The 20,924-nt window shown below is 34.7% G+C and overlaps 1 long non-coding RNA gene across 1 annotated transcript; it reads left to right on the top strand.

Moving 5' to 3' along the window:
- Positions 1–1,292: 1,292 nt before the first annotated feature.
- On the top strand, positions 1,293–20,787 carry LOC137647313 (uncharacterized). Its single transcript, XR_011045579.1, has 5 exons — positions 1,293–1,428; positions 10,331–10,458; positions 14,407–15,995; positions 17,675–17,802; positions 18,772–20,787. It is a non-coding gene; the product is annotated as an uncharacterized lncRNA (long non-coding RNA).
- Positions 20,788–20,924: the final 137 nt, after the last annotated feature.

Genomic DNA, 20,924 nt, shown 5'->3' with positions numbered 1-20,924 from the left:
TTTTGTATTGGGTGACACTTGTATTACTTCACATATTTCTAAATTACTGTACTGGGTATATACGTTAAGAAGTCATCGTAAATACATTACAGTTTATTTCACAAATTATATATTCTCCGGGTATAAGATATATGGGGGGGGGGTGATTAATTGTATATCTATTAAATGATTATTATTATTATCATTATTATTTTATTATTATTATTATTATTATTATTATTGCTGTTGTTGTCGTTTTTGTTGTTGTTATTATTATTAATAATAATAATAATCTTTATTTCAGCCAAAGCCATATATAGTTACAATATAATAATAATAATAATAATAATAATAATAATAATAATAATAATAATAATAATAAACAACTTTATTTCAGCAAAAGCCATATATAGTTACAATACGGGTACAGTGATGTTACACTTATGGCATCAGTAAAAAAAAAAAAAAAAAAAAAAGATAAGAAATGCAATAATATCAGTGATTACAGCACATCATTAGCAGGTTGACCACAGAATCCTAAGGTCAGGAGCGGGAAAAAAAAATTGTTTAATATGGTACATTGGTAGAAGTTGTAGTAGTCTCAGCAGGATCAATGTTAATTAATTACAGGTAATAAACTCACAATAAGATAAATTCATAATAATGACGATAATATGCCTATTATCAGCCAATAATAAGAGGAAAAATAAAGATGACGATGATAATTATGTGGGAACAAAAATGGCTTGGATAATGATGGTACTCTGTAATAAAAAAAAATCTAGTCATAGAGCAGGTGGTGTGAAGGAAATACAGGATTTCCAAACAGCATATGATGTATGATAGAACAAGTTATCATAACATTACTGGATATTATACAAAAAAATATTTAGGTGGTGAAGATTTTGCATAGCCACACCCACAAAGATTATTAAATACAATTCATTGCACTGATGCTTCGCTTCTCCAGGTTTCCCACATTTTTGGATTTTATCCTAGCTGCTTGCAAGCACATTTTGAATTAGGGGATTTTCATAAGATCATATGCGGGAGGTGAGACTTACTTTAGAGCGTCGTACACTCTCTCTCTCTCTCTCTCTCTCTCTCTCTCTCTCTCTCTCTCTCTCTCTCTCTCTCTCTCTCACACACACACACACATCTGCCCAATTCTTTAAGGATGAAACATTTTCATTAAAAAGAATTGTAAAAGAAAACGGGACATGGAGGGCGCTTTTGTCTTCCACGGACGCTAAAGCGACAAAAAATAATGGAGTTAAACTCCCTGTCTGCTTAGTCCGTTATTTCATGGCCATCATACACCCCCTTTTCATCAAGAGGTTTGGAACGCTTGAAAGGATATTTTGTCTCTGATTAGTGATCTCTTCACACGTTGTTAGTGATCGGTTCTCGTGATTGTTTGAAAGCGTCTTAAAAGATAATTCCTTAATGGTAAGTTTTTGGTCTTTTATTTAAGAGGTTTATGGTTTTGTGATTGGGTTTCGCTTTGATTTTAGTGTAAATCCTTGTGTACCTTATTGTAAGTGTTTTTATTTCTGAGCAGGATAGTTGGCTAAAATGGGATAAATTTTTAAAAATATAAAGGGTTATTACGATGGTACTGAAATTTCTCGCGTGTGTAATTCCAGTTCAAGTTGACATATTCCCGTTCAGTCATGGGTTCGGTTGCGTGTATTAAGTTCTCAATCCCGCCGAGACAACTCCTTTAACTAACCCTATTCTATAAATTTACGATGAAAGTAAATACGCAACCAGATACTACCGTCTTCAGATACGGGGTACTTTTGGCCCGTGGTGTTGCCTTAAAACAAATGGGCTTTTTCATTTTGTGAAGTTTAAACGAAATTGGGAATAAATGAGAGTAAATAATTTGATAAAAATATCTTTACTTACGACCATTAAAGCACGCAAGTTATTAAACATTGATATTTCGTATTTTGAAGTACTTGAGTAAATTTGGCTTGAAGTTTTAGAACTAAACGATAGGATTTAATCGAAAATGTATTTTTTAAATCAGGTAACATGCTTTAGTCTTTTAAAATGTTAGATATACATAGATAAGTATATTTTAGGAAAATCCTTACACTAAAATGGCAAAGTATGACCGTGAAACTTTTCTTTTAGTTTCATGTTAATGCAGAAATAAAGGTTAATTTCCCAACCAGTAAATTGGGAATTAAGGAGTATTAAGAATTTGAGTTGAAAGCCAAATATATTCAGTGCGCACTGGTCGAAAAATCTGGGATCTCTTTCGAAACTTAATTGGCTGCATGTAATGTAAGTTCTAGCAATTTTGAGTTGACAAATGGTTGCTGGACATGGTAAATCACATTGAATAACGAAAATGGGAATTTCATGAAATTAAACTTTTAGTGGGTTACTGTACATGTTTGTTATTCCTTGGGACTTTTCTCTATTTTGTACGACTTAATAATTAGCCAGTTTTATGAATCATGTGCACAAGTTCCCGAACGTTTTCAAACTATACCTTTCCGTGTTTAACATGACTATAGCCGCAACACTAGTCTCCCAGAGGAGTTCAAATGTATTTCGAAATTCTGTATAGATTTAGTTATAACTATAAATCACTGTATGGCTATTCCTTATCAGACATATATCACTAAACTCATGGTTAGCGTGCACAAGCACATGCATGATTCAAGATCCGTAATGTTTACTTGCGAGTGAAGCTATCCTTGGACAAATAAAATGTAATTTTTGCCTTTGCTTCACGTTAGTTTTAATTTCTAAAACTTTATCAAGTTTGTTTTGACATTCACAATCGCTCTTATGTTTGGTATTTCCCCACCCCCAAAAACCAGCATCTCCCAGGGACCTCTTATATTTGAATGGGGGGGGGGGGGGTTAGGAAACTTAAGTTTGCTCCAAAATTGTCAAAAATTGATAGAACTGTTCGAAAAAAATTTTCGTGGGGAATTAAGTGGATATTTAATAAGTAAACTAAAATGGGGCCAAAGGAAGTTGTAGTAGCATGATTTGAGTTATGGCAAATATTAGTTTACTTGGTCGTCCGAAGTATTACAACTGCACTGGGGTAATTGGACTTAAAACCTCTAATTTTCTATAAAGATAAAAGTTGAGGTTTAATTTCTGCGTACAGTTAGATATGGAAATTAAAACTAAATTGGGACAGCTGTATGTTTTACAGGTTACGGAGTTATGTAGTTCTTGTAATACGAGATTGGCCTAGGAAAAACCTGTTTTTTGACTTATGTACTTAACCGTATTTCAAGGCCCATAATTACTCTTCCGGCTGTTTGTAAAATTCTTGAAATTTTGTTCTGATAGTTTAGTTTAGTGATGAACATAGTTGATGAAACTCTGATCGGTCAATAAATTGTATGCATTTAAGAGAGCTATTTTTTAGACTATTCTAATAAGCGAAAAAAATTTTCTCGCTACCTGAAAATGTGTTAAAAATTTTTCCTTAAATAGTTCCAGTAATAAGGTAAACTACCGCTGTTACTTTGCTTTTGACAAATCGCCCGTTTTGAGCAAATTATTACAGCCAAAAGCTCTTTCAGAAAAGAATGGGCCACGTTTACTGTACTGTTTTACTTATCAACACTAAAATTTGAAACTAGAGATTTGAAGTAGATAACCTGAAAAAATAATTCCAAGAACAGACTAGAGCATTAAGGCAACCCCCGTCAATTGAAAATGCTTTTTCAACACTTAATGGTTGTAAGAGGAAGTGAATACTGTAAAGGCATATGGTGTTATTTAAATTAAAGATGGGTTAAAATTTGAATGAAGGTGCTCTTTAAAAGAACATTTTAAAGTGGGCATGTGGTTAAACGGCAATCTCTAAGTTGAACACAGAATTAAGAAAATTCCCATACTGAATATTTGGTTAGTTATATGATCATTTAAGTGTAGACTGACTCTGGTATTGCGTCTCCAGTTTAAAAAACTAAGTTAGTCCTATTTCTGGTATATAGGTTTTTAAGGAATATTTAAAGGACTTTTATAGACTTGTTTTTCGGTTTTTTTTTTTTTGCTTTTTGTTTGGGAAATTTCTGTTTTAGATTAGAAATTTTTTTCTTTGTGCCTTTTCCTCGCGTCTGAGAAATTATTCTTCGCGTTTGGAAATTTTTTTTTTCTTAGGTAGTTGAGTTTAGGAAATCTTTTCTTTTAGTCAGTTTTTCTTCAGTTAGGAAAATACTTTCCTAGTTTGGGTATTTTTTATCTTTTAGGATTTTTTTCTTCGGGTTTGGTAGTTTTTTGGTTTGGGAGTTTTTTTTGTGGTTCGAGTTTGGGATTTATTTTGGTAGTAGTTTTTTTTGTATGGTTTTGAGTTTGGGATTTTATTCTTATTTGGTTCGAGTTTGGGATTTTTTTTTTATTCGAGTTTGGGATTTTTTTTTGTTTCGAGTTTGGGATTTTTTTTGGGGGGTGGGGTTCGAGTTTGGGATTTCTTGGGGGGTTCGAGTGTGGGATTTTTTTTTTTTTTGGGGGGGGGTTCGAGTGTGGGATTTTTTTTGGGGGGTTCGAGTGTGGGATTTTTTTTGGGGGGGTTCGAGTTTGGGATTTTTTGGGGGGTTCGAGTTTGGGATTTTTTGTGGGGGTGTTCGTGTTTGGGATTTTTTGTGGGGGTGTTCGAGTTTGGGATTTTTTGTGGGGGGTGTTCGAGTTTGGGATTTTTTTTGGTTAGAGTTTGGGATTTTTTTTGGTTTTTAGTTTGGGATTTTTTGGGGGGAGTTCGAGTTTGGGATTTTTTGGGGGGTTAGAGTTTGGGATTTTTTTTTGTGGCTCGAGTTTGGGATTTTTTTTTTTTTTGAGTGGGGCTTTATTTTCGAGTTAGGGATTTTTTTTTCGAGTTTAGGATTTTTCTTTTTTTTGTTCGAGTTTGTGATTTTTCTTTTTTTTGTTAGTTTGGGAATTTTTTTGTGAGTTTGGGATTTTTCTTTTTTTTTGTTCGAGTTTGGGATTTTTCTTTTTTTTTTGTTAGAGTTTGGGATTTTTTTTGTTCGAGTTTGGGATTTGTTTTTTGTTCAAGTTTTGGATTTTTTTTTTTGTTCGAGTTTGGGATGTTTGGGATTTTTTTTTTCATTAGTTTGGGATTTTTTTTTTCATTAGTTTGGGATTTTTTTTTTTCATTAGTTTGGGATTTTTTTTTTTCATTAGTTTGGGATTTTTTTTTTTCATTAGAGTTTGGGATTTTTTTTTTCATTTGTTTGGGATTTTTTATTCATTAGTTTGGGAATTTTTTTTTCATTAGTTTGGAATTTTTTTTTTTTCGTTTAAGTTTGGGATTTTTATGTTTTGAGTTTTGGTTTTATTGTTTGGGTTTATTTACTTTGGATTTTTTTGAGTTTGGGTTTTTTCAAGTTAGCGTTTTTTTTTAGTTAGGTTGTATGTTCGAGTTTGGTTTTTTTTTGTTTGGTGTTTTTCTTAGTTTGGTTTTATTTTTCTAGTTTGGTTTTTTGTTCAAGTTTTGTTATTTTTTGTTTGAATTTTGTTTTTTTTGTTAGTTTTTTTTTCGAGTTTTGGATTTTTCTTGTTCGAGTTTGGGTTTTTTTTTCTTGTTCGAGTTTGGGTTTTTTTTTCTTGTTCGAGTTTGGGTTTTTTTCGAGTTTGGGTTTTTTTTCTTGTCCGAGTTTGGGTTTGTTTTTTGGTTCGAGTTTGGGATTAGGTTTTTTTGGTTCGAGTATGGGATTTTTTTTTGTTCGAGTTTGGGATTTTTTTTTTGTTCGAGTTTGGGATTTTTTTTTTTTGTTAGAGTTTGGGATTTTTTTTTTGTTCGAGTTTGGGATTTTTTTTCATTAGTTTGGGAATTTTTTTTTTTCGTTCAAGTTTGGGATTTTTTTTTTCGTTCAAGTTTGGGATTTTTATGTTTTGAGTTTTGGTTTTATTGTTTGGGTTTTTTTACTTTGGATATTTTTGAGTTTGGGTTTTTTCAAGTTAGCGGTTTTTTTTAGTTAGGTTTTATGTTAGTTTTTTTTTGTGTTTTTTCTTAGTTTGGTTTTATTCTTCTAGTTTGGTTTTTTTTGTTAGTTTTGGTTTTTTTTGTTCGAGTTTTGGTTTTTTTTTGTTTGAATTTTTTTTTTTCTTTTCGAGTTTTGGATTTTTTTTGTTTGAGTTTGGAGGTTTTTTTTTTCTTGTTCGAGTTTGGGTTTTTTTTCTTGTTCGAGTTTGGGTTTTTTTTCTTGTTCGAGTTTGGGTTTTTTTTCTTGTTCGAGTTTGGGTTTTTTTTTCTTGTTCGAGTTGGGGTTTTTTTTCTTGTTCGAGTTTGGGGTTTTTTATTTTGGTTAGAGTTTGGGGTTTTTTATTTTGGTTCGAGTTAGGCATTTTTTTATTTTGGTTTGAGTTTGGGATTTTTTTTAGTTAGAGTTTGGGATTTTTTTTAGTTAGTGTGGGATTTTTTTTTTTTGGTTCGAGTTTGGGATTTTTTTTTTTTTGGTTCGAGTTTGAGATTTTTTTTTTTGGTTAGTTTGGGATTTTTTTTTTTGGTTCAAGTTTGGGATTTTTTTTTTTTCTTGGTCCAAGTTTGGGATTTTTTTTTTTTGGTTCGAATTTGGGTTTTTCTTTTTGGTTCAAGTTTGGGATTTTTTTGTGGGGTTCGAGTTTGGGTTTTATTTACTTTGAGTTTTTCGAGTTTTCGATTTTAAGTTTTTAAAGTTTGGGTATTTTTCAAGTTTGTTTTTTGTTCGAGTTTGGGAGTTTTTTTTGTTCGAGTTTGGGAGTTTTTTTTGTTCGAGTTTGGGAGTTTTTTTTGTTCGAGTTTGGGAATGCTTTTCTTATTGCTTCTGGTAATTTTTTCTCTTCGCGTTGGTCTTTCTTTTCGGTTAAAATGATATTAGTAAAATTAGTCCTAAGAGTGGTAGTAAAGGTGCGTTAAATTGTGTAATGTCAGTATTTTAGACTTACACTTAAGACTTCTTAGTCGGTTCAAGAACAAATTTGATATTAGAAGGCCAGTTTGGTGGAAGGATACACCACACTACCAGATTGTTTTTGTCAACAATAAAACCGAAGGCATGGATCTACAAACCCTGTGCTATAAGATCTAGGTTATCCCGAGGATTTTTATTCACCTGTAAGTTAATCTGTATACAATTACTAGTGTAAAACTTTAACTAGAAGAAAGTTTCTCTACTTATGTCTTTTTTCCAATTATGGTAGAAATTAAGTGCAACATAATTTGATCCTGTAAGTCTTTTGAAAATTAACTTTAGGGTGCTTTGTATTAGTTTTTTTTTCTCTGTATATGCAAAACTATCCCTTTATGTAGGAAGACTTTCAGTGAGCTGGAACAGCCGTTTAATTCGTTACTATGGTAGTTAACAATAGAAAGTGACTGCTGGTGAAGAACTATGCCCATCTGTGTATGAGTTCCACTTAGATTTTCGGCCACGAGTACAAATTTACTGTTTTACACTTAGCAAAATTTCTATTTTTCTTGCATGGAGTGAATGCTGGCTGTTTATTACATATGTAATTATAATAAAGCAAGAATCATACTTGCGGAGGGAAAGGGTGAACATTCTATCTGGTGTAAACTTGATGTGTCTTTTAGGGGGAGTTATTCGCAGTCATCCTTGTGCAGTGTGGTGCTTGTGTAGTGGCAGCGCATATTTTTGGCCGGGGAAGATCTAACGCTACTCTGAAGTTTTTGGCAATGCCAAGCAAGACACAAATTCTTTACTAAACTCTCGTTCAAATGTTTTTCCACCCCTGTGCGTACTTTAGCCTCGGTCCCAGCGGAGTACGCATTAGTAGCTCTTATCCATCAGATTGACACTGGTTGAGTTCCCAGGGTTCGTCGCACACCATTGAAAGGTGCAAGGCATTTTGCTGTTTTCTCTGCAGATCACTGATGGCTACTTTTGACATAAGGAAGACTTGACCCTATGGTTTCAGGTAGGCCTGCTATAACATTGGAGCTTGCAGCGAAGGCTATCTCTCCCCTGATGTCCCCAGTGCAAGTCTCCCGTGGTGACATCAGTAGTGAAAAGCGTGGTTGTCCCTTGTCAGTGGCTGTTTTCGTCAGTTCTATCTGGAGGTCAGAAACTCCAAATAATTTATCCCCCAGCCCAGAAACTGTTAGGATAGTAAGGAGACCTCTGTACTGGCAGAAGAGCTCTGCCACCTATAGAAGTCATATTAAGGTTGGTTGTAAGTTGGCTTCAGGCTCCTAAATGTTGCCCAGGTGTCAGGTGTTTACCTGATCATCACCCCTACTTGCTCATCACTCTTAACTCATTTATCAGTTCCGGTAGGCCCTGCTGCTTCCTCCGGTGCCTTAGATGACCGCGGAGGTAGCAGCAGTAGGGGACTCAGCAGTATGAATTTTCATCTGTGGTGGAAATGTGGGAGGTTGGGCTGTGGCACCCTAGCAGTACCAGCTGAACTCGGCTGAGTCCCTGGTTAGGCTGGAGGAACGTAGAGAGTAGAGGTCCCCCTTTTTTTTTTTTGTTTCTTGTTGATGTCGGCTACCCCCCAAAATTGGGGGAAGTGCCTTTGGTATATGTATGATGTATGTGAAACTCTGTATCTGTAACAACTCGTTGCTGTGTTGCATGGTCCTGAGTGCCAACCTCCCTTTCGACCATGTTTCCTCAGTCCAGTTATGTTTTTGCTTTGACAAGAATCTTCTTTGCAAAGGAGTGCTGTTTAATCTTGCCATTAAGACTCTTATCCATATCCATTTCTGATAAAAGGGTGTGGGCCATTTCCTTCCATGAATCTCAGCCTTCTCAAATTTTCTTAAATCTTTTCTAGAATTAATTTTTACCAGGGTCCTTTTCCACCTATTTTTCTCATTTTGATTACAACAAAATCCTTCATTAATACTGCTCCAGACATTCCCCACAGGGGTTGTGCTGTTTTAATGATTAATCTTTGAATTAATGTTGATGGAACATCATTTAGTCTCATGTACAAGTTGCTGGCCATATGAGTATGATGCCCCTCAGTATGGAGTACCAACAAGGTTCATATACATTAATTTTATATTGAAGGTTTTCAGATCTTTTTCACTCAGATTATTTAAATTACCAAATATTTTTTTACAAACAATTTTTCGGGTACTTATTCACTTCCAATGCCGTTTTCCTACTTGTCTCCACATTTTCTTAACTCTTAGGTTTTATACTTGGCCTTTTGGGTTTTTTTTTCATACTAATTTTTTCCTTTTCTGTACCATTCCCTGAACCTCATTCCTTCACTTACTGGGTCAGTTCTTCACTCTTGCATTTAATACAAGACTTGGGATTGGTACTAAGGATCTTTTTATTATCAAAGCAGTTACTACAGCACATTATATTGCTTTCCTTCCTGTGGGAAACTTCTAGTAATATTAGGGAATCTTTAAATATTCCCTGTCAATCTCATTTTAACTGCTAGTCACTATGCAGTCGCTAAACTTCATAGTTAGGTAGAAATATTACGGTAATCTCTCGCCATCCTCATCAGTTCTGATTTCCTCTTTAACTATTTTCTTCCCCATATATAAGTGTGGGCCTGGTAAATTTTATTTTGAGCCTATCTTATTTTCTTGTCATAGTTATTTCTCTTTTTTAGCAATGCTTCTTTCACTCGCTGCCTTCTCACTCCTGTTATATTTTCCCAGTAGTACGGTTCCATCTTCCACTTGAGTTCTTACTAAATACGTCTCTACTACTAATCATCTCTTAACCTTCAATCGTTTCCTCTAGCTATCTTTTCCCATGCTTTGAACTTTACTTAATCTGTTTACCATGCCTAAGTCATATGTAAACGTCAGTTCCTTTAACAGTGTTATTCAGATATAAATCTCTAATAATTAAAAAAAAAGCTTTGCTGATCCCTGATGGAAGTAAACCTCCACTTGGAATGCCGCTCACCATATTTTGTCTAGTGGCTCTTTCCCCATAAATTATTTATGCTTATCTTACAAATGTATCATTAACTTTACTTTCAATTTTCTAAAACCCCAATACACTGTCTTGGTATCACAGGTTCAATCTATAACGTAAATAACAAATTTAAAGGTAAATAACATAGGGCGAAGTGCAGTAAAATTTGCTTTTCAAGTTTTAACTGATTTTTAGTATATAATTGCCTATCAATATTTTTGATCTAGTAACCTTTATTTTCATTTAAGGAACTTTTAGAAGGGTCACAACTAATTAAGGTAAAACTTAAATAAACTTCTGGATTATACCTACATAAAATTTGGCAATTCATAAGTTTTTACAGGTTGTAATGTGTAGTCCGTAATTGAAATAAGATTTGAGTGATATTGGCCAAAGTAATTTCTTGTTCATGCTGTTCTAATTTAGATAAAACTCTTTAGTGAATGATTTTTAAAGTTCTATTTACTTTTCAGGTACTGACTGGCCGTTCGGATGCAAGAAGTTAGTGACGTGGTTAATAGATTCTAACTTTTAACAAGACAAAAATGACTTTAGAAATTTTACAAATCGGTGGAATTCTTGCTGAAAAAAAAAAAATAAGGTGAATTTTGTTAATTCTGTAACATTCGTCTTGTAGCTGGACATTGTAGTTGAATTAAAAGATTTAAGTAGAAAACTGTATTTTTTCTCCTTATCACATTCAGTACTTGTTATATAGCACATTTAAAGGCTTGAAGAGTTTGACCGTATGTGGATAGAAATAAGAAAATGGTGCAGTAGATGTAAAATTTATTTGCTTTAAAAACTTTCTTGTTGACTTTATAACTAGCAATTAGGTGATGGCTTTAGCAATTTGAAGTAACTCCTACACAATTTTACACTATTGTATATATTAAACCACTAGAAAATTTATTGTTATCACTTTGTTGTTGTGGAATATAAACTGAATGTGGGTTCTGGTGATGTACTATCTAGAAAGGGTATACTTTAATGGTGTAAAATTCAAGGCTGTGGCAAACTTTTTATGCTTTAAATGTGAAGCAACAATGTTCTAAGCAGGTATTGAATTCAGTATTACTAGCTAAGCTACAACCCTAGTTTGTAAAAGATGCTAAAAGCTCATTATTTACTAAAATTAGACACAAATTTGATTAAATAGTAGGAAAGCCAGATTTGCCGACAACTGTAAATGCTGTGAACTCTGACGTAGAATCTTTAAGCGAGGATCTAATCAAGTTAAGCGACTGATCCGAAAAAATGGCAAGTGCCTTCCAACTGTGAGAAATTCAAAGTTGTGCACATAGGTTATAGTAACCCATACAGTGCTATGTAATGATAGTGTGGACCAGGAGGAAGATATCGGCATTAATGTTAGATTTCAAGTTCACCAAGCAGTGCATAAAAGATGTAAAGGAAGCATAAAAACTAAGTTATATAGACAATTCAATTATATAAATAATTTACTATAGTACAGACAACTAGTAAGACCCCACTGAGAATAGTGTCCGGTTCTCAGCTTGCGTATTAAAAAAGGTGTTGGTAGATTGGAAGCAGTACAAGCTAGGGGAAAGTTCCAATACTAAGGCACTATGGATATAAAGGATGGAACATTTGAACTTGTTTGATCTACAAAATCTACATATGACGAGGCAGTTAAGAGGCATTTAGAATTCTTGAAGGAATAAAATGTAGATTACAACACTCTATTCACGCTTAGCACAATCAGTCCAGAGGGAACGGATATAAACTGGAATTGAAGATGAATCACAATGTGATAATTTCTTTACATACAAAATAGAAAATACATGGAATAGCCTAGCAGCGGATGTAGTGAACAGTAAAACAGCTAATGAGTTCTAGTAGTAGACAAGATCATAAATACAATCTTAAAAGTTTAAACCATAAAACTTTACCTGAGAGAAAAATAGCCTCCCTGGGCGGACTAAGTCTTAACCAAAAGCGCTCGTTCTCTCTCTCTCTCTCTCTCTCTCTCTCTCTCTCTCTCTCTCTCTCTCTCTCTCTCTCTCTCTCTCTCATATATTTCAGTGCCTTTAAAAAAAATTAATTATAGCTGATTCAATAGTAGAACATATTTAGACTATCTTTTGATAGACTTTGGACGAAAGAGGACGTGTGATAAATCAGTTGGGATTTGTACACGTTTAGTTAATGACGAAAGCGTGGTAATAGACACCCTATACCTAGACTTGACAAAGGCTTTTGACAAAGTTCCTCATAAAAAAATTGATGGTCCAAATTAAAGCACTAGACATTGACGAGCCAGCTGAATGGATCGAAGATTGACTAACAAACTGAAAAGTTGTAATCAATGGAGAAGCTTCAGATTGGGGAGCTGTTATAAGGCGGAGTACCATAAGGATCAGTCCTTGGTCCATTGCTATTTCTGATCTATATCGACGTAGATTTAGGATTAACTAGTGCAATTTGCAGAAGATGCTAAACCAGGCATAAATGCTGCGAACTACGAAAACGCAAAGGCATAAAGAGGAACAAATGAAGCTCGGAGAATGGTCTAGAAAATGACAAATGTTTATCTGTGGGAAATGTCATGCACATAGGTTATAGTAACCCGCAATCAAATTACTCCTTTCTGGGTAATGAAATAGAAATTATGGACCATGAGAAAGATCTCTGTATTATCAACGAGGATTGAAGTTACCCAAACAGCATTAAGGCTCAAAAGAAAGCACAAGAAATAATAGGTGACAGAAAATTAAAACAGTTTGTACTACAGCTGTACATATCATCAGTAAGACCGCATCTAGAATACGGAGTCATTCTGGGGTCAAAGTACTCAGGAGGATATAGACTGGAAGCAGTACAAACTAGGGCCACCAAAATAGTTCCAACACAGACAATTTGGATATAGGCGGTGGATGGAACGTTTGAACTTAAATGACTAAGGGGACTGTTAGAGAGGCATTCAAATTCTTAAGGAATATCAAATGTAGATTTTAACAAGCAATTCACGCTTAGCACAAATCTGTTAAGGGGTAATGGATACAAACTGGAATTGAAAGGTTACACCACCACTCAATGTGGCAATTTATTTCCATACAAAATAGCATAAATTTGGAAGAGACTTCCAGCGGATGCAGTAAACAGTAACACGGTAAACGAGGTCAAGAATGTTACATAAGATCATACTGACTCTAAAGGTCTAAACTAAATCTCACTACCAAAGAACAAATAGTCTCCGAGGATTAACTAAAGTCTTGACATCTAAAATTTTCTCTCTCTCTCTCTCTCTCTCTCTCTCTCTCTCTCAACACGAGTAAAATTAGTTAGTTGTAGGAATGTCGACTATGCACTCTACAACCAGAAGAGAGTTTCCCTGACAAGTTAGTTTTTAGCAAAGTAGTAATTTAATGTTACCTCCAGACGTGCTTTTGGAGAAATGTTCCCCCTCATTACCTGTTTGGTTATTAAATGTATTACCTTTTCTAATATCGTATGAAGCGTGTTTCCATCGGCATAATTTCTGAAGTTGGATTCCTTCAATTCAAGGTTCCTTTAAAATGGTTGAATGGCTTCTCTTTTTGCTTCTTTGCAATCAGTCCTCTTTTGCACCATTCCATTCTCATAAAGTACAATAATAATCAAACTTGGTGCAATTTCCTTGATTTTTTAATTTCATGGTACAAAATGGCTGACAATTGTTTCTGGAGCACGCACTAATAACAATGGCGTAATTACCCTTGCGTTGCCATTAAACTTCTCAGCGGACATAAGCCTCAAACATTTTTCCGGTCTTTAAACGCTAGTTTAAAGGTTTGAATGCCACTCATGAAGGGCACGGTCAAGGGACAGTAACATTGCCCTATCGAACAGAACAGTGCCCTAGACACTGTCCATATATACATACCGGCGCCTAGGCCCCACCCTAGTTAGGACCAAGGAAGGCCACGCATTGGCTGCTGATAACTCGGCAGATAGACGTGTAGGCTCTCCCAAAACCACCATCCTTAGCTCACAAGGATGGTGAGGTTGCAGCGACCAAAGAAACTAATGAGTTGGAGCGGGAGTCGTACCCCAGTATGCCGCTTAGAAACTTTCACCATAATTTTTCATATGATTTGATTTGCTCGTAGCCTGATTCAGAGACTTTAAGGGAGCCAGACAACTCTCGAATATATTTTTAGAAAATTTCTTGGTAGTTGAAAGTGTTTTAGATATTTTTTTTCTTTAACTAAATGAAAAGTTATCGATATATCCAACACTTTTTCGAAAGTACTGTAACTTACAATATGCACTCCTTCATTTAGATATGAATTATAGTAAGTGATTAGTTGAACTTATTGGTTGTAAGATTGCATGCGAGATAAAATTAGTTTATGTAGTGGGGCTTATGATGAATTATTAATTTTATTTACACAAATCTTCAGTGCTTTGTAGAGTACATATGATAAAACTAGATTTTTATTATGCTGAAATAATCTTTAATATTTTTAACTGATTTCATGAACATAACAAGATGTAATATAACTAAATTTACCAAGGAAGTAAGAACAACTCTTAATTTTTTCAGGTATCAGAAAAATCCGGTCATGGTAGGAGGAGCCTGATTTGGTCACTAGAGATGAAAGTTGTCAAACTCCACGACTGAGATCATTATTTTTTCCCGAAGAGTTTTGGCAATAAGAGAATGGTTTGTTAAACAAATTCCAGGACTACAAAGGTCCAGTCAACTTCCGGGACTACAAAGGCCCAGTCAACTTCCGGGACTACAAAGGCCCAGTCAACTTCCGGGACTACAAAGGCCCCAGTCAACTTCCGGGACTACAAAGGCCCCAGTCAACTTCCGGGACTACAAAGGCCCCAGTCAACTTCCGGGACTACAAAGGCCCCAGTCAACTTCCGGGACTACAAAGGCCCCAGTCAACTTCCGGGACTACAAAGGCCCCAGTCAACTTCCGGGACTACAAAGGCCCCAGTCAACTTCCAGGACTACAAAGGCCCCAGTCAACTTCCAGGACTACAAAGGCCCCAGTCAACTTCCAGGACTACAAAGGCCCCAGTCAACTTCCAGGACTACAAAGGCCCCAGTCAACTTCCAGGACTACAAAGGCCCCAGTCAACTTCCAGGACTACAAAGGCCCCAGTCAACTTCCAGGACTACAAAGGCCCCAGTCAACTTCCAAAAAGTTTTGTTCATGAGAAATTCGCTAAGTTCCACGTTTATAAGGCCAAATCTTCTCTAGTATTTCGGTCTTGAGAAATAAGGATGTTGAATTTCATAACTACAGTGATCACCAAGTATTTTGGTCAAGGTGAAGAAATAAGAAATAAGAATGTTAAATTTAACAAATACAGTGGTCAAATCCCCTGTAGTTCTGTAGTCATCGGCAAATGACTGCTTCTAAATTCCATGGCTAGAGGCCAAATAATTCCCTAACCAGTAACTACAGAGGCCAAATTTCAAGAAATTATGGTGAAAAGAAAATGGTTAAATTTCTCGATTACAGAGACCGCAACCTCCCAAGTATTATAGTCTCGTGAAAATTAAGATTGTAAACTCCCCAACTGTGAAGAGAAGCCAATCCTCCAAATTACTTTGAGATAAAGGATCTTGTAAAATTCGACTACGGGAACCAAAACCTCCGAATTGCTATTCTGATCTTGAGCTAATTGTAAAAATTTTCGTCAACACAAATCTAATCGTCCCTGGTCTACTGGGAGGAGAAAGTGGAAGTGGTTAATAATCTTTAGTATTTTGTTTTGGAAAATGGTGGATATGAAGCTCTTATGTACGGGGTTTGGTCATGAGAAAAATGGCATTTGTTTAATTCGATGATTATAAGATCCAAATCCTCCGAAGTATTCTGGTCATGAGAAAATGACTTGAATTCCACGATTATTGGCCAAATTTTCGAAGGTATTTTGATCTTTAAACTTTGCTAAATTCTACGACTACACGGACTATATACCCTTAAGTATATTGAAAGAGAAAGGAAGGTTCTTTAATTCACGACTACAAAGGCCCAATACTCCGCGTTATTTTTACAAATTGGCAATTAGTTGTTAAATTCCAAGAACACAAGGCCCTATACTTCGAAGTGTTTTGGTCCTTAAAACACTTCTATTTTAAACAAGCAGCGTTACACAGCAACAAATCTGGTACGTAAAGCAAAGGTTACTATACCTTTCCCTGTTGTATTAGTAATTTATTTTAATTAGTGACCTTCAGGTAGGAATTCGTAATGTCTCCTTATTTTGTAACTAAAATAATTTGCCTCTTTTTCTGTATCCTTTTTCAATGGCTACAAACGAAAATGTTATAAAATATTTATACATTTTGTGGTCGTGATCATATATTGATAAGTAATAGGAAAAGTAAAATTACTAACAGGACCTCAGACCTAGTCCTAGAATTTAGAAGGTACCCTGAGCGTCCTTGTCACATTCACTTGTTATATCTAGAGATATTTGACACAGGTCGCTAGATTCTCGTACAGAGAAAATTTGTCCTGAATTTAGTATCTATCAAAGCTTCAAATATATCATATTGATAAGAAACTCTACAATTTTCTCATGGAAACTGACTTGGCAGAAGAGCAATTTAATATTTAGAGATACTGTCCAGTCCCCTATTGAAATCCTTTAGCCTCGACAATCTTTATAGTTTTTTTTTTTTTAATATTTGTTAGTTTTTTTTTTACTTTATATGGCAACAATAAAGGTATGGTAATCGCAAAACCTTTTAGTCAGGCCATAGTATAGTTTTGGTTAGATTTGCACGCGTTCCCTGAATTACAGTACATACATATCTGTAGGTTTTAGGTAACTCTGAATCAATGGCAAAAACGTATACCCTTCCCCATAAATTTGGAATTGTCTCATCAGTCAGTTGTTGATTTTTGTATAAGATTTGCACAGTATGATTACGTATCTAGATTTCAAAACAACAATTACCCAGTTTATTACTCAATGGAGAAAGATCTGAGTTTTCAGAGCTTATCCCATACTGTTTCCTTCATTATTTTACCTTTGAGAACAGCAGATATTTGAGCTGGTAGGGATTTTGCCCCTATATAATGTATACATATTCCATCGTAGAATGTTAAAACATATTTACCATAATTTTCGTTCATTGAAGCGTCCTTACTTCTAGTGCTTCTAGCTGTTTTCCAAAACGATTGGATTCCTAATATACAACTCAATGATCCATAATGGTTTTAGTTTAATTCTGGACAATATTTGGCTGAAATACTTATTTCAACTGCTCGACTTCTTTTAATGGCTTTCTCATTTGAACAACAGCCAGACTTGAGTTACAGAAAATCATGGCTCACGTGTTCAGTAGTATTGTATTAAAAAAACTTGTTTAAGTTAAAGGTATTGAAGTGACCAATCTCGAGTTAATTTAGCTTGTTTTGTGTATGATTATATGGTGCAGTAGTAGTGATTGTAAACAAATATGTTAAATGAATGTTCATAAATATGTAAATATCTATACATGAAATTTTTTAGAAATGTTGGTGGGATAAAACTCAAATCTTAGAGCATTGAAAATCAAGATATTTTTATAGTTGAAAAAAAGTATGCATGCAAACATCACACTAGAAACCTTTTGATTAGGGATCTTAGATATCTGCAAAAATTAATAAACAATGTGTATTTAGATATTACAGCCTCTACTCCAAAACAAATTTATTTCTGTATGTAAAAATGTTTCCTCACTAAGTTGACATTATTCATCACCAGATATAAAATAACACCCTTTACTTCCACATATTACCACGACAAAACCACTCTTGAATATTTCCAAAGAAATTCAAAATTATTTCTTTTCACAGGTGAGAAGCAAGTACAGGAATGATGCAATACCACTGAAGACAACGATCTTGAAATTAAGAAGCAAAAATAGTGATCAGCTGTTGAGATTGATGCTATTTAGCATCTTTAGAAATGCTGCATACGAAAGGTAAATATACATCTTGTGAAAGTTATTTAAATTGTTGCTAAAGGTTCCTAGTCTAAAAAAGGAAACCAACCCAATTATATATATTCTCAAAAATGACTAGATAAAATTTTATGTCAAATTGCCTTTACTGTAAAGGGGATATTATGGTAGACTTCAAACAATCATTAAAATCCAACGAAAATTATTCTTCGCTCTTAGCCGTTTCTCTCATGTTTAAAAAACCGAGTAAATAAAATGTGTAGAAACTGCCGCCAATTTGCTTTTGAAAAATACTGTTAGTAGGGTGCTCAATTGATGTGAGCAAAACACTTAATCTGTTATAATCTGGTAGAACGACATGCAGCTTCTCTTGAGTTTTATTTATTCATTTATTCATTTATTTATTTTTTTTTTTTTTAAAGACTTAAGATTTTGAGTTAGCCAGATTAAATAGTTTTAGTTCAAGACTTCCAGATATTGGAGTTAGATAGTTAAGTGAAACTTGGTACAGCTTCATTCTCACTCTTGATGCTTAATGACTTGTTTAGGGATATCGATGTTTTTTTCAATTCTTATATAGTGTTTAAGTTAATATAGTGTTTTCGTGATTATAGATTGTATTACCATTAACTGTTACCAACTATTTGTATAATTATTTTGAAGATGGTAGGATAAAACTTGAATCTTAGATACAACGTTGAAAAGTAGGACCCTTTTATAGTTCAATTTGCCTGTTTGATAAAGTATGGGAATATTGGACTTTTTGGAGATTTTACTTAGGGATCTATAATACCTGCATAAATGGAAGGAATATTTAGATATTAGTCTCTACTCCAAAACAAATTATTTCTGTATGTAAAAATATTCTCACTAAAGAGATTAATCACTGTGTATCAAATAACAACCTTTACTGCCTCACTAATCACCATGCCAAAACCACGACCTGAATATTTCCAAAGATATTTAAAATAGTTTTTTTTTTTTCCACAGGTTAGAAGCAAAATACGGAATGATTCAATATAATTGAAGACGACGATCTTAACCAGCAGAAATGCAGGCGGTATATGTGTAAAATTATTAGGCCTACACAAGTTTTACGATGTTACCCAACCATTCTACTGTACACGTTCTAAGGCTTCTGGCAGTGAATTGAAGCTCCACAGGAAGAAACTATCCCAGTGAAGATGAAACTCCGCAACATAATTAAAGAAGGGAGAACCTACGCTGATGTGTGGTGCCATTATGGCATCTATTTATCTACCGTTCGATATATCAAGAAGGATGAAAAAAATAGGGCCACAGCAAATGAGACTTTTTAACAAGACAGCCAAAAGGGTGGTAACTTCCCAGAATATGGCCATTGTATGTAGGGGGTCTGCAATAACCCTTTGGATCAGTGACTACAGGAAGAAAACATTACAGTGGATACCAAAACCATACGTATGAAAGCTAGGCAGTTGTACAGCAAGTTTACGGATGGCTGTGACGAACACTCAGAACCAAAAAATAGGGCCACAGCAAATGAGACTTTTCAACAAGACTGCCAAAAGGGTGGTAACTTCACAGAATATGGCCATTGTATGTAGGGGGTCTGCAATAACCCTTTGGATCAGTGACTACAGGAAGAAAACATGACAGTGGATACCAAAACCATACGCAAGAAAGCGCTGCTAGGCAGCTGTACAGCAAGTTTACGGATGGCTGTGACGAACACCAGAACCAAGACGATCTACGGCATCTCCCACTAAACTAAAGAAAATATAGAGGCAAAATATTTTAGTTACAAAATAAGGAGCCATTAAGAATACCTACCTGAAGGTCATTAATTCAAATAAATTACTAATAGAACAGGGAAAGGTAATGTAACCTTTGCTTTACATACCTGATTTGTTGCGTAATGCTGCTTGTCTAATATAGAAGAGTTTTAGTACAACTGCAGTCATTACCGAAGTCGCTGAATTTAATAAACACCAGTTTTAAGGACCAACACACTTCGAAGTATAAGGCAGGTTTGATAAATTTCAAAAGAAGATAAACCCTAAAAGTGTTTACACATGGAGAAGCTGCTGCTGCTGACAAACCCACTATTGAGGAGTATGTGAACGAGACACTCGAGAACATTGTTGAGGAATGAAGGTATTCATATGAAGTTTCCAAATGGATGAAACTGGCCTCTTCTGGAAACTTATGCCATTGCAAACTTTATTAATGAAGCAGGCTTCCAGAGACCCAAAATTTAAGATGCACTATGCAAAGATCACCAAACACTTAGGATGTGAGGAGATGCCGTGGGCTTTATGATAGTCAGCTGTTATTTATGTCCAAAAACCCGAGGGCCCTCAAAAATAAAAACAAGAACAGTGGATTGGATGTTCAACCAGAGTACTGACATCTGTTTGGTTTCGCCAATGTTAACTCTCAGAGGTCAATCTTTATCTTGCTGAAAAAGGACTGTATCTCTAGATTATCAGGAATTAAGTTTGTATAAACCTATTTTGAATTGATCCTTTAATTCAAAAGTGCTAGAATAAGTTATTCTTGAACAACTAAATAGTCACTTAAAGAAATAGCTTTGCCAGACAACCAGTCTGTGCACAGAAAATTATACTCTGGAGACAGCCATCTGTTCTTTGGTAAATATGGTTTATCTTAGTGCTGTTTTTGATACAGTAGTACATGCACTGCTGCGTAATGATCTACAGTTCATCAGAAGATGATCAAGCTTTTGGATACCTAAAAGACCACTAGATTGACAGAAACTACTATATGTAAATTTGAAACTCTTATTCATCATATGAACCATTAAACATTTGGGTACCTCAGGGGAGTGTATTGGGCCCAATCTTATTCTGTATATGTCATTGGTCTATTGAGAGTAATACAAACTATTTGCAGATACACTTTTTTTACTCCATAAATGGTATAGGCAACACTGCTGAAACTCTAAACCAAATTCATACCAGTGCTAGGAAATGGATGGCAAGTAAACAAATAATTTTAAATGAAAATAAAAAAAAAGTTGATGGGGACTAGAAAGAAAAACAACCTAAGAAACTTAGGTGATATTCAAATAAACATTAATAACAACTGTCCCAATATCTGGTAAAGTTTGTATTCTAAGAGTATCTTTACTGAGACTTGTC

This window comes from Palaemon carinicauda, chromosome 9, assembly GCF_036898095.1.
Source record: "Palaemon carinicauda isolate YSFRI2023 chromosome 9, ASM3689809v2, whole genome shotgun sequence".
Classification (NCBI taxonomy): Eukaryota; Metazoa; Arthropoda; class Malacostraca; order Decapoda; family Palaemonidae; genus Palaemon; species Palaemon carinicauda.
This window is presented reverse-complemented; position numbering and strand designations above follow the sequence as displayed.